The 14,034-nt window shown below is 41.0% G+C and overlaps 1 non-coding gene across 1 annotated transcript; it reads right to left on the bottom strand.

The window, feature by feature from the left end:
- Positions 1 to 12,964: 12,964 nt before the first annotated feature.
- Trnas-cga lies at positions 12,965 to 13,039 on the bottom strand. The gene has a single exon. It is a non-coding gene; the product is annotated as a tRNA-Ser (tRNA).
- Positions 13,040 to 14,034: the final 995 nt, after the last annotated feature.

Below are 14,034 nucleotides of genomic sequence, written 5' to 3'. Positions count from 1 at the left end.
CTTACCCGTCCGTAGTTTGCGTCGATCTCACCTCGTTGTTGCAAGGCGCGTTTCTGTGCTACCGCGGCCCGCTGCGCCTACTGCTGACCGCCGCTCACGTTTGGGTACACACATGGCTGCGAACGCTTTGTTGCGCTACCCGCGAAGCGTTGATGGTACCAACATACCCGCCCTTGTTGAATTTCGCCGTTGGCCTTGCTGTTTTCATTCTGTAACAATTGTGAGACCCGTTGCTGCAATAATGTCATCTGTCTTGTTAGGTCTTGCATTAGTTTGTTGACGTCCGTATGCTGAGTCTTCTGTATTGCTGCTATCACTTCTGAAGCTTCTTCCCCGTTAAAGACTGCCCTGCAAGCCATCTGTGGATTGCCTGAGGTCTCATGGACTTTGTCTGCTCTCTGCAAGAGGTTCTGCATATTGTCTTTTTCACGAGTTACTAGTGCGGCTTTTACCGTGCTCGATAATTGATCTAGCCAGATGTGTTTGAGCGTCGCATCTGACAATTTTTCTGCGTTGACGATACAGCGCAAATACTTCCAAAATTCCGACGGTGTTCTGTCAGCTGTAGGTTCTTCTTTAAGCACCTGTCGTATGCGTCGATGTAACGGTTTACGCATTCTGGCGAGTAATACATTTTTCAACGCCGCGAACGTTCGTTGCTGGAGGCCGGAGTATTACATCTTTTGCTGCGGTTGCTGCACTAGCATCCAGCACATTCACCGTTATCGTGAACTTCGTCTGCTCATGGTGGATCTTACTTTGGGCAAACGTGAGCTCAATCATTGCAAACCATAGCTGCAGTTTGTCTGGCAGGAACTGCCGTGTTCGAATTTTTACGTGCTGCATGTTTTCCTTCGGGGTGTTGGTTTCTACGGCCGCACGCGTGTTTGACGTTGGAGTATAGGCGTCTCCAAAGCTAACTTCAGTGCTTCAGTTGTTCACGTTCTTGATGGTTCACCAGCTGCATCTCTTCATTCCTCCGTGAACTTTCTGAAGTCGCTGAACTCTCTTGTTTGTACATCGTAATTTTCTTGTTCAGTGTTTGGGGTCACTACCAAAGCCACTGAGGCTAATTAATAATTGTTTTCGAGAGAGCGTAATGCGTTCAAGAATATAACTTTATTTTTGCATGTCGTTGAACACAGGAACAATGCCAAACCCAACCTATATAAAAAGAGGCGGCATACCGCTAGAACAAAACCAAGGAATAAACACATCGTAAGTAACATTCTTTACAGAATAAACGCCAAAGGCCACTGTGCGATATCGTTGTGTCACCAGGCGGTTCCTACAAGTACAATGTTTACATCAGGTTTAGTCTTATGTTGAACGAATTATAGTGCTAGCAAAGAAAAAAAAAGTGACATATGCATCATTGGCATCCTGTACCTATATAGGTTAACTAAAGACGAGATATAAATCTTACGTAACTCGCCATTTTTCGTCTTCGCTAGCACTAATATCCTATACAGGTCAACTGAAGTGTGGGATACGCATTTTATTTATGTTGCTTTTTTTCGCCTTCGCGTAGTTCAACTGAGGTACAGGATGCTAGCATTAGTATCCTTTTCTTCCTTTGATCTATATAGGTCATCTGATGTATCGGTGGCAAATTCTACGTATGTCGGTCTTTTCGCCTTCGCTAGTACTAGCACCAACTGAAGAATAGGATGCTAGTAGTAGCGGATGCGAAAAATGCGACACCTGTAAAATTTGTATCCTGTACTTCAATAGATCCACGTAGGTCAACTGAAGGATAGGATTACTAGTGCTAGGGAAGGCGAAGAAGTCTGCACACATTAAATTTGTATCCCGTACTGCAGTTAACCGATACAGACCAGCTGAAGTTCAGGATACAATTCATATATGTCAACTGAGGTATTCCATGCTCACGTTACTTCTTTCCCTTTCTTTCTTCTTTCTTTTTTACACTAGTATCCAATTCTTCAGTTGACCTGCAGGTTGGGCTACTAAGATTCAAAGAAGCGATATACTTAACATTATGTTCAAAATACGGGTGTACGTGATCTACCATTTATTTTCTCTGTCCTGCATTCCCTTGTTCCTCAACATTCGTCTTTGCTGTTAAATCTGCGGAATTCATCATTTGTGGTAACTTATGACATCATTGGTCAAAGCCGACAGGTTGTATCCCATTCTTCCGTAATCCCTAATTTGTGTGTACTCCGTCTGTCACGTCACGTCACCTCACGTCAAGTCAGGTCACGTGATCTCAGCTCGCATGCATGGACCATAAACCATAAATAATATAGACCACACATGTCCCTATCTCTGCCGTTTTAACGCTTGAAACCAACATCTTAGTCACGTGACTCGCGACAGAAAGCCGAGTTCCCGTCATTACAGGCTGTGGGAAGAGGAGCTGATAGTTACAGCTTCTCTCATTTACAGCTGAAATCAAGTATTTATTCTGGCAATTCAACGAACTGTAGTACTACTCTTACACATGTAGTAGTGCAGTTAACCTAATTTCTCCGAAGTTCCTGATAATAAAGCAGTGGTTATTGTTGTTACATGTGGTGAAGCTGAAATGTATTGACAGTTCTTCTAACAAGCGACAGAATAACTGTTCTTTAATGAACAATTGGTGCCCTTTTTTTTTACTGTGAATTCTTGTTGTTCACCGCTTCCATGGGAGTGGAAGACAAAATAACAATTTCGAACGCAGCATTAGTTTTCTAACTATTCCACAAGAATATGCGTGAAATTTTGTAAGAAAGGAGATTCGTTTATGTACACAATGTCAGTTATTTACACATAAAAGCCCAAATATATTCTGGCTTTTGCGTAATCCAGAACAGATACAGAAACGATATCAAGATAGGAAGCGTAGTATATTACAAAACGTTGATTATACCGTTGTAGTGAGCTAGGTATTAACGCATGTCGTCTCAAAATTTTAGTAATTCACGAAGTTTTACATCCAAGGACCAACATCCATACTAACTTTCAACTTATGGAAATATCTCTGCAAGTATTTTAAAGTAATTCACTTACACAACTGAGATTTTAGTCACTTAATCTGTAGGATAACTGTCTAATCTGAGCATATTTGAACGTCTGTACTTCTGCATATAGTAAAAAGCACAACATTTGATCTGTAACAAAAATGTCATAAATTGTGCGCTATAGGTGCATAATGACAAGATCGGCTTCGTGTCTCGAGTAGCGTGCCTTAGATGTTGGTTTGTGCAGTCTATGTTATCTATGGTCTGTGTTCGCATGGCTGTCCTCATCTGTTTTCTTCGCGGAAACTGCGATCTTCACAAGATGATTTTCAACTATTTTTACGCATGAAGTGCACATACACAACACAGTAGCTCGTAAGTGGATGCTGGGGTTCGTATTTGTACGGAAATGACATTTATTGTACTCAAATGGCTTGCAACTTACAGAGATAGTTTGTAATTAGAGAAGGAAGACATAAGTGCGGAACAACATGAAAAATAGTTTGCGCCTGAAATATGTCATTATTAGGTACAGAAGGAAAATTTCACACACAATACAAGGAGCTCGAGGAAGAGGAATCTGCATTTTATAGGTGTTTTAGAAAGTCGAAGCACCAGTGTTTTCGTTTGTTACATTAATGGCACTTAGAATTACTAAAAGGAAAACAATGTTACAAGCTGCCATCACATCCTGTAAAAAATTGGTTTGTTTAAGGTTAAGTTTAGTTGCCTGTGCAATACAATTTTTTGTCTCCCTCAATACATTTCCCATCAAGATTTATAAATTTTCTTTACATTTTATATTTTGCTTTTAATAGTTCAAGTGTCTTATCTATACTGGAGTTAGCTAGTGAAACCACATAAATATTGACAACTTATACTTGCAAAACTGTTTTACATACATTCCACAGAGTTATTTCACAATGCATAAGCCTGTCACAAATACATATTTAAATAAACAACTCTAACACATTACTTGATGTATGCTTCACAAAAAATCATTTTGCTACTGTTTCGGTGTCTGAAGGATTCTGTTCATTTCTTTATCAAACATTACAAATGCCTCACAACATACCAGTAAGTTCCACTTAGTAACTAATCTGATTCCACCCACAGTACTTTTTTCACTTGAAGTTGCAACCATACTACAATCTATTTCATTGTAAAATATTGAATACCGGTATGTATAAAATTACACTCTATATGCATAGTAGATGGTAAGTAACTTACTATGCTTGTGTTGTGCAGTTCAGACTGCTGCCTCACTGCTTCAATTAATCAATCGTCATTCATTTAAATTTATGTATTTGAACAAAAGAAATAACAAAACAAAATAATTTACGACAAATAACAAAAATAATGAACAACAAAGACAGAGAATAACAACTGATATTAACCACAAAAGTCACGATGAAATGAAATATGGAAATGTGGCTGCATGTGGGAAGCAAATGTGATTGGAGGTCACATGATTAACAATGGATGATGACATCAGATGTGAATACTTTCTTCCTGAGCAACGTTGATGGTGCAGTGATATTATGTGATGTAACAAACAGTGTGGATGTCACCATTTGAAATGCACATGCAGAATGTTTTGATGGAACATGACATACTGTGATGTGATGGCCAGTGTGAACTGACCTTCAAGATTTCGTGGGAAGGAAGTTTTGATGGATGACATCATCCGTTTTTGATCACAGGTTCATCTCAGCAGTTGCCAGGGGACTCATGTGCATGCACAGAGCTGAACTCAGGTATGAGAGTGCCCTCTCCTCCTTCTGGCTACTTGAAGTGTTGCTGTTAGCTGTATGAGCAGTAACAGCAACCAGCCAGATGCTACCTGCAAAAATTTTTCTGGTGTGCCCAAGCTGGCAGATTCATGTGTGTGGAGAGCAGTCTGAGCTGCAGTGGGCAGTTCTCTTAATGTGACCTGTGTTTACATTTCACGATTTTGCTGTTTTATCTTCATTTACAGCTCTGATGTTAAATGAAAACAAAGAAGTTTATGTGGCTAAAATCTATCAAGTGAATTACAATAGGCCCTACATGCTCATAATCATGGGAGACCAGAATATGTTATTAGTTTCAACTTTCTTATTTTATTTTATTTCAACATTATCAGCAATCAAGCATTAATCGTCTTGCAAAACAATGAAGTTATTTTTGTTGGTTTGCTAAGGAAATTTGGCTTTTATTAACCTTTTCTGCAGAGGCAGTAAATTTATGTGAAATGAAGTGTTTCATTCCACACTACTGGCTAGTTTCAACTGTTTTTTGGAAATTTGTGGTAAGTTCCTATGGGACCAAACTGCCGAGGTCATGGGTCCCTACGCTTACGCACTACTAACTTACGCTAAGGACGACACACACACACACATTCCTGAGGAAGGACTCAAATAGGGGGAGGGACCGCAGCAAGGCGGCCAGACTGCGCAGCTTCAACTGTTCACTTGTAGCTACTGAACTGTCTGAGAGACGTTCATGTGTCGATTTCTGGATTATGTCGATGACTCTTCGACATAGTACACCCCCCCCCCCCCCGTTTTGAGAGTGGAATCGACCAGCTGTGCAGTGTTTCTAGGGGCAGAGTGCAGCGGAACAGGTCCTTCATTGAAGTGTGGTTGAGAGCTGTAGGATGGTCCTCTGCAAGTGATAAACAATGGCTGGTTCCCTCTGACTGACGAGCTTGTAGGCCAAAACCATGGGTACAGGAAACTGAGGTGAATTTCCAGCATATCTTCTGTCCTACTCGAGAGAATACACCTTCAATGTCATGATTTGGCGAAGCTGTGTACTCCTCTGAAGGGATTTGTCTTGAAGAAGTTGCTCCTCATGTGCGACGTATGAAGGCTTCACTCTCTCAACTAAGACTGTAGGGTCTAGCATCTTGCCAAATAACAAATGTGGGTAGGCCTCATTGCAGTACCTAACATGGGCCAACGTATGGAGGAGACAATGGTGGTTTGTCCGCATCTGTCCAAAACCAAATATGCGAACAACTTTGAATATCCTTGAGGCAAAATGCTTGCTTGATGCCATGATGAACTGGGGTTACTGGGATGAGTTTTCGCATTGCCAAGGACAGAGTGTGTGTGTAAACTTTTGCATTCTGCGCTGGAGATGTTGTAATTACCTGGCTCTCTGTGAATTCTACTGGCACATATGGTTGTTGAACTCAGACTATCTGACTCAGAAACAGGTAACTGCCTGTTTTTGTAGCTGTCCTTAATCCAAGTAGAACCACTGGTAATGCGTCGCTCCAGGAATCTTCATGGCACATGTGCGGCACTTTCAAGGTTCTGTGTAGATGCTCCACAATCCCATTGCTCGCGGGGTGGTGGTTCACAGTTTTTAGGTGGGAGATTCGACACAGTTTTTTGAGTTCCATAAGCGATGAGCAATCCGGCTGTCAACTGCGAACGGACGTCACAGTGGCCAGAACTCCAAACGCAGTGATCCAAGTGCAAACAAATTCCTTCGCCATGCTTTCTGTTGAAATGTCAATAATTGGTACAGCTTCTGGCCAGTGGGTGGAGTGGTCTATCATTGTCAGTAACTATCTGTACCCAGTGGCAAATGGCAGTGGTCCGACAATGTCCACGTCGACGTCTAAATCTTGTGATGGGGCTGACTACATCGCCCATCACAGTGTGCTGACCGATCTTTATTTGTTGGCTTTTGCTATCTGGCGGCACTGATAGTCAGCTCTTGGCCATGTAAGGTCCTGAGTCACTGCATGTGCAGGAGTGTGAACGCCAGAGTGGGAAAGACCATAAACAACTTTGCATATCGGATCATGACGTGACAGTGTAAAGTATGGGCGTGGTTGGCCACCCACTATGTCACGCCATAAGATGGCCTGTGAAGTTGGGATGAAGACTCCTGCAACTATAACTAGAGCTCTTGTTGTGTACTAAGCTTTCTGTGTGATAATGATGTCCGACCATGATGCTCCACCAATTGCGCTGTATGCCAGCAAAAGACAATTTGCGACAACATTACTGAAGCCACGTAAATGTCGTATATTCGTGCTAAATTGCCCTGTATACTCCAAGTGTCTGTTGCTTCGGTGGGGGGGGGGGGGGAGGGGGGACGGAACTTTGCTGGTTGGTCTTTTGGAAAGCAGTGACAAGAGGACGGTGGAAGCTGACTGGTGTAAATCGTCGAAGTCCTTACTCCAAGCTCGGTGCGGAAGTACTCCACTGCTTTGTGTATTGCAAGTAGTTCACGGTCTATTGCTTATCACAGGGTCTGAGCCTGAGTGAACTTGTGGGAAAAAAATACCAATGGCTGCAAATTCTGGCTACTTGTTGCTGCAATGATGCATCTAAGGTTGTTTTGCTATCATCTACTGTTAAAGCTAATTGCATGATGTGCTGTGGATGAAAGAGTAAGGTAGCACTTGCAAAGTGTCCTTAAGCTTATTACCTGCTTCAGTCGTCTTCTGTGTCCAAGGTAATGAGCATTTGTCAGTGGTACGTTTTCCCCTACAAACAGCTTTTAGAGGGGCCTGAACCTGCGCAATGTTTGGCAAATGATGTCTATAAAAGTTTATCATTTCCAGAAAAAGACCCAATTCTCTTAATTTTCAGGTTGTGGAATGTTGACTATTGACTGTATTCAGTCTGGGAGAGGTTTGATGCCCTTGGCTGAAACCTTGTATCCTAAAAACTTTATCAGTGGTTTTCCTGGCGTGCATTTGTTTGCACTTAAGAGACCTCTGTACCCTTGGAGGCGTTGAAACAGCAGCTGTAATTGTTCTGTGTGCTCTTGCTCATTCTGTGAAAAAATCAAAAAGTCATCTGTATAAGCAAAACAAAACTCACCTCTCAAAACTTCATCTATAAAATGCTGCCACGTCTGAGCCACGTTGTGCAAATTAAAAGGAATAATTGGAATTCGAATATCCAGAATAGGTTGATAACAACCGTCTTAGGAAAGTTACCAGGCGCCCCGGCGCGTTGGTATAAGCCTTACTGTAATCAATCACGCTGAAAATCTTGGCATCGTGTAATGCACTTGTGAAATGTCGGATATTTGGAATGCATAATGATCAGGAACTTCCCTCGCATTCAAAGCTCGAAAATCACCACATGATCGGTAAGTGCCATCTTTCATACATACCAAGTGAAGCAGTGGTGCCAAGGGCTGTCCAGTCTGCACACAATACCTTCTGCTAACCATTTGTCGAAATGCTGCTTGGATGCTGCATGACATTCCGGAGCTAACTGGTGGTCCAGGTATTGTTCAAATGCAATGTATTGTTGAATGTTGTGCTTCCTTCCAAGGTATGCTTGGTGTTACCAAGCCTGGGTAAACTCAAAAGAAGCTGATAAAATGGGCCATCATATTCTCTGTCGGCAGCAGCTGTGTTAGAACTTTTCATCCTCACAGCCAGAATCTTGTGTCGTAAGTAGCTGTCGATTGTGTACATTCATCTGCTCCCAAGACTGGATGAGAAACTGCTGCTACTGCAAACAACGATTTGCTGTCTATTCGTGAGCTGAGGTTCACTACCAGGGGCGCTGTACTGAATGTTGGAATGACCCCATCATTTGCTGCTTTCAATGTGCAACTCAGATGATTGGATGTTGGCTCTGTGCAATGCAGAGACAAGATACTAACAACCGAAGTACTGTCTATTATTAGTTACTCATTTCACTGTGGCCTTTGCTAAAGCACTCTTCACTAGTATGTGTGACTTTGGTAGAGATGTACCCTGTGACAAAGTGGAGTTGTGATATGCTTGCCTTAATACAGTGGTTGTGGGACGATTGTAACGTTATTTGTGATCGTTAACGTCCCTTATTGGTCGCTTCTGGCGTTTGGGTAACTGCACTGTTGCACACACTTCTTAGCTCGATCTCCAAATTTCTTGTGGTATCAGCACCACTAGGAAACATGACTTCTGTTGAACTTCAGTTTGAGGCTGTCGTGCTGTGAAACCTGTTTTATCATTTGTACAGCCGTTGATGGTAACCTCGTGCTCAAGAACACTGGAACAGTGTTGTAGGTCCCTTAAAACTGCATAACGCTTATTCTTCTTCTGGTCCACTTCCGCACGCGTGGCATCAATCTCCAGCAGTGGTGCATTGCTCTTTGTACTTCTGTTGTGAACTACAGAAAATGGTGTGCAAGGACTGCTATAGCACACTTACTTTGAGTAAGTATAGCAGTGAACAAATGGAACATGGCATTAGCTTTCTCTGCTAATGTCGATAGCAGAAGGTTCCTGTGTGTCTCCAAGACAATACTGTTCATCAATGGGAGATGATTGAGCCCTATCATCCGCAATAGTTCTTCGAAAAACGGATTCAGCTCCCGTCAATATATGTAGATGTCTTAATAATTCTGAGGGACTTCAATTTCTGGTATCTTCGTCATAGAGTATGTGATGCATGCATAGTTCTTTAGGTACTGCAAGACACTTAACTGCTGTCTCTTTAAAGCTTTGATAGGAAAGCTCAGAGATTGGTTGTGATATGAGGTCTTCTACCACTTTAACTAACACTTGGTCTATGCTTGTGAAGATAAGGTTCAGTTTATCCCTGTTGCTGCGAATGCCATACTGCTAAAAATGCATTCTATTCAAATGAACCACTCTCTTGGGAGAGATATCCAAAATGTGTAGATATGTGTTGAAGTAGAAGTAGTTGTACTATTCATTTGAGATGAAGTCATCAGACTAGCTGGGAATTGCTACCAGTTTGCTGTCGATCCTCTCGCTTGAACCAAATATACTGTTGCTCTTCCATTCTCTTGGTGGCGTGCTCTGATATATGATATGACAAAAATTAGATTTTCTTGTATAATCTTCATCTGTTTCTGAATTTACATTGTATTTTAATCATCTCTCCAAAGTCGTCTTAATTTACAAAAAAAAAAAAAAAAAAAAATGGCTCTGAGCACTATGGGACTTAACATCTGAGGTCATCAGTCCCATAGAACTTAGAACTACTTAAACCCAACGAACCTAAGGACATCACACACATCCATGCCCGAGGCAGGATTCGAACCTGGGACCATAGCGGTCGCGCGGTTCCAGACTGAAGTGCCTAGAACTGCTCGGCCTTCCTTTACAGCTTATTCGTGTGTCTGTAAGGTTCACTAATCTTGGGTAGAATTTGTGTGTGTGTTTTTGCTGATTGTGTGTAGAACTATAGTGTTGTGATTGAAGTTTTTTGAGTTGGCTAATCTTTCTTCTACAAACTGTTTCCACTCTTTGTGCATCTGTTCTTGTGTGACTTTCGACTAATTATAGAAGAAGACAGTGTATTGCCAAGGGAAGATAGGAGAGAAAACAGCAGTGCCAACACTGAATTAACAAGAGAACTAGTAAATAAAGAAATCTAAAATATAATAACCAATATGAAAATACAAAAATAACAGAAATACAGAAGCTATAACACTCAAAAAACTTAGGAAATAACTTCAAAATCAAAATGTCATCATTTCAAAAGCAGATAAGGGGAACACAGCAGTACTTAAAAACAAAGAACAATGCATTGAAAAAGTACAAGAATTCATCTCACAAAATGACATTACAATATTAAAATCAGACCCAACAAACATATTCCAGACAAAAGTAAACATACACAACACTCTTCAAAAGTATAGACATCACACTGGATAACACAATAAAAGAAATCTGACAGAGATCAACCCCCATGCACCTGTCCTCTGAAGCCAACCAAAGATCCACAAGCCAAATGTTCCTGTGAGACCAGTATTGGATTTCAGAAAATCCCCCAATTACAAGCTTGCAGGATACATGTTAAAATTAATGTCTGAGAATTTCAGAGTACAAGAAGAAGGATTACCATGAGGTCCCCAGTATCAGGAGCCTTACCAAATATTTTTATAAACCACAAGAACAGATGATGTTCACAAAAATAGTAGTAAAAGAATACAACATAATACATTTGATCAGGTATATGATTGTCATCCTCTGCTCGATAGATGCACCACTAACAAAAATTGAAAAATTACATGCTGACACCAACAAGACACATACAACCATAAAATTCACCATGGAAAGAGAACAGAATAACAAAATTAACTTTCTGGATATAACAATCTAAACCAAAACAATAAGCATATGTTTGAAATTTGCCATAAACCCAAAGCAACTGACATTATCATCCCCAAATCCTCGACCTTCCCACACTCACAAAAGCAGAATCACTACTTTGGCACGTGCTCCATAGACTCAATACAGACCCACTCAACAAACAAACAAAAAAAAATCAACAAGACTGGATGTAATAATGCATATAGCCCAAAACAATGGGTACAACAGTAACATAGTCACAAAGCTAAACAACAACATTAAAAGTAAAATAAAACCAACATTCACAAGAATTGACAACATCATAACAGAACCAAATACGATCGCAATCTCTCATTACCATAACTACACGAAATAATCAGGAAAACATAAGAGAAAACACAACTTGGTACACAATGACACACAAACACAATCTCACACAAAATCACCAACACTTTCAAAAGACAGGGAATAAACATAGTATACACAACAGACAATTATATCCAAAAATACACTCCAAAACTGCAAATAGACAGAGATATATACCATAAAGCAAGTATATGTTGATCACAGATAACACCTGTTATGGCAAATACATAGGACCAACTGGTAGAACATTTGATGTCAGATACAAAGAACAGATGAGAGCCTGGAAGTATTGGAGAAACCACTCCACATTTGCAGAATGCCTAGGAGAACACAATCACAAACCAACCACTAGAGAAGAAGACATGAAAATAATTAGAATCAACAATAAAAAATATACCATGAAACCCAGCAAGAACATTACCACCTACTTAAAAACTAAGGCAGAAAAGGAAACTGTGTTGAATGAGCAATTACACATGCCAAACAACTCATTATTTACTCTACTAAATAAAATAATAGAGTAACACTACAACAGGGGATTATTATCATAATAATAATAATATTAATACCTCTCTGCCCCATTTCCATTCACTTGTCCATGAACTTCTCCACAAAATTATTTAAACCAAAACTATAAAAATCCATGCATGTACACTCACTCTCTCCCTCGCTCTCTCTCTCCCTCCCTCTCTCTCTCTCTCTCTCTCTGTCTCTATCACACACACACACACACACACACACACACACACACACACACACACACACACACACGCGCGCGCGCGCGCGCGCGCTCTCACTCGAATATAAACATAAAGGTAATGAATAGACGTTAGATTTCAGCATATACTTCACTAAGTTGGTAACATGTCTGTGTATGTGAACAAACGAAACAGAATGAGATACAAATTAAAATCAAAGTAGTTATATCTAAATTAGTGTTATGTCTATACTAGGGACATATGGCTGATAATGCATCAAAATAACAAATGCGAGTAAAAAGAAAAGTGGAACGAAAAATGTCAAAACACAAAAAGCATGCTTATGTTTCGCAAATAGAGTGGTACTGCGGCCACCATGGTGACAAGATGCCAACTAAAAACAGGAAGAACCGTAAGTAATCACTTATTCACATAAAAAGCGAGAAGTGAACTGTTTTGTAATCTACGATTAATACATATCAAAACAAAAGTGTATCATAACTGTATCATTATAGAGCCCACTGATCATGCCTTAAAGTCAAAAATGGCGAAACGCGCCAGGGAAAATAAAACACAGTGCAGAAAGAGAAGGCGTTTTTATTTACAAAAAATATGGTTTGACATGTATGTATATATATATTTTCGCTAGCAAATATGTATTGTTGTTTTGAAATGTTATTTCATTTCTCAGCAGTTTAGCAAACAAAAATGTTCAAGAACATACATGTCAGTACAGCTTGTATAGACTATAGTTCAACCATTAGAACCTGCATGTGCTTAATACAATTGAACCAGACTAGACAAACACTCCAGAATGAGATTTTCACTCTGCAGCGGAGTGTGTGCTGATATGAAACTTCCTGGCAGATTAAAACTGTGTGCCCGACCGAGACTCGAACTCGGGACCTTTGCCACTCGAGGGCAAGTGCTCTACCAACTGAGCTACCGAAGCACGACTCACGCCCGGTACTCACAGTTTTACTTCTGCCAGTACCTCGTCTCCTGCCTTCCAAACTTTACAGAAGCTCTCCTGCGAACCTTGCAGAACTAGCACTCCTGAAAGAAAGGATATTGCTGAGACATGGCTTAGCCACAGCCTGGGGGATGTTTCCAGAATGAGATTTTCACTCTGCAGCGGAGTGTGCACTGATATGAAACTTCCTGGCAGATTAAAACTGTGTGCCCGACCGAGACTCAAACTCGGGACCTTTGCCTTTCGCGGGCAAGTGCTCTACCAACTGAGCTACCGAAGCACGACTCACGCCCGGTACCGACTCATGTTCTGCCGATAAAAGTCCTTTGTAGTTCTTTATCTGACTGTTGAGTGGCAGCGAGTTTGGCGTAATCGATCATGCTAGTAATGCTTCTGACCTGAGACAAATAATCGGGCACCACATTGTCAATACTGGAGGTACGCCGGATGTTCGTGTGCTGAATTGTGATGGACATTAGCTGATTGTATTGCCTCAGTGAACAGTTCAAACTGTCCTGGCAAAAGGCGTAAGTTAGCAGATGTGGTCGCTGTAGATAAAATAGTCCCTCGCTTCCAGGTGAGGCCTGAAGTATCTACAGCGACCACATCTGCTAACTTACGCCTTTTGCCAGGACAGTTTGAACTGTTCACTGAGGCAATACAATCAGCTAATGTCCATCACAATTCAGCACACGAACATCCGGCGTACCTCCAGTATTGACAATGTGGTGCCCGATTATTTGTCTCAGGTCAGAAGCATTACTCCACAGCTTTTGTGAGGATGATAGTTTGTGTGGGAAAAATGCGAGTAGTTATCATGTGTCACTATATCCTTGTTGAAGAGCTACACTGATAGCCTTCTGACGAACGTCAGCTACTAGTGCCAGAGGTATAGCTGGCTCAGGATGTGCCAGTAGTGTGGCATCTGCGATACTCTTTTTGGCATTTTCAAACGCTACGCATATGCGAGTTCTG

The sequence above is a fragment of the Schistocerca americana genome, chromosome 1 (assembly GCF_021461395.2).
Source record: "Schistocerca americana isolate TAMUIC-IGC-003095 chromosome 1, iqSchAmer2.1, whole genome shotgun sequence".
NCBI lineage: Eukaryota > Metazoa > Arthropoda > Insecta > Orthoptera > Acrididae > Schistocerca > Schistocerca americana.
Note: the sequence above shows the minus strand (reverse complement) of the source record. Positions and strands in the feature narration are given on the sequence as shown.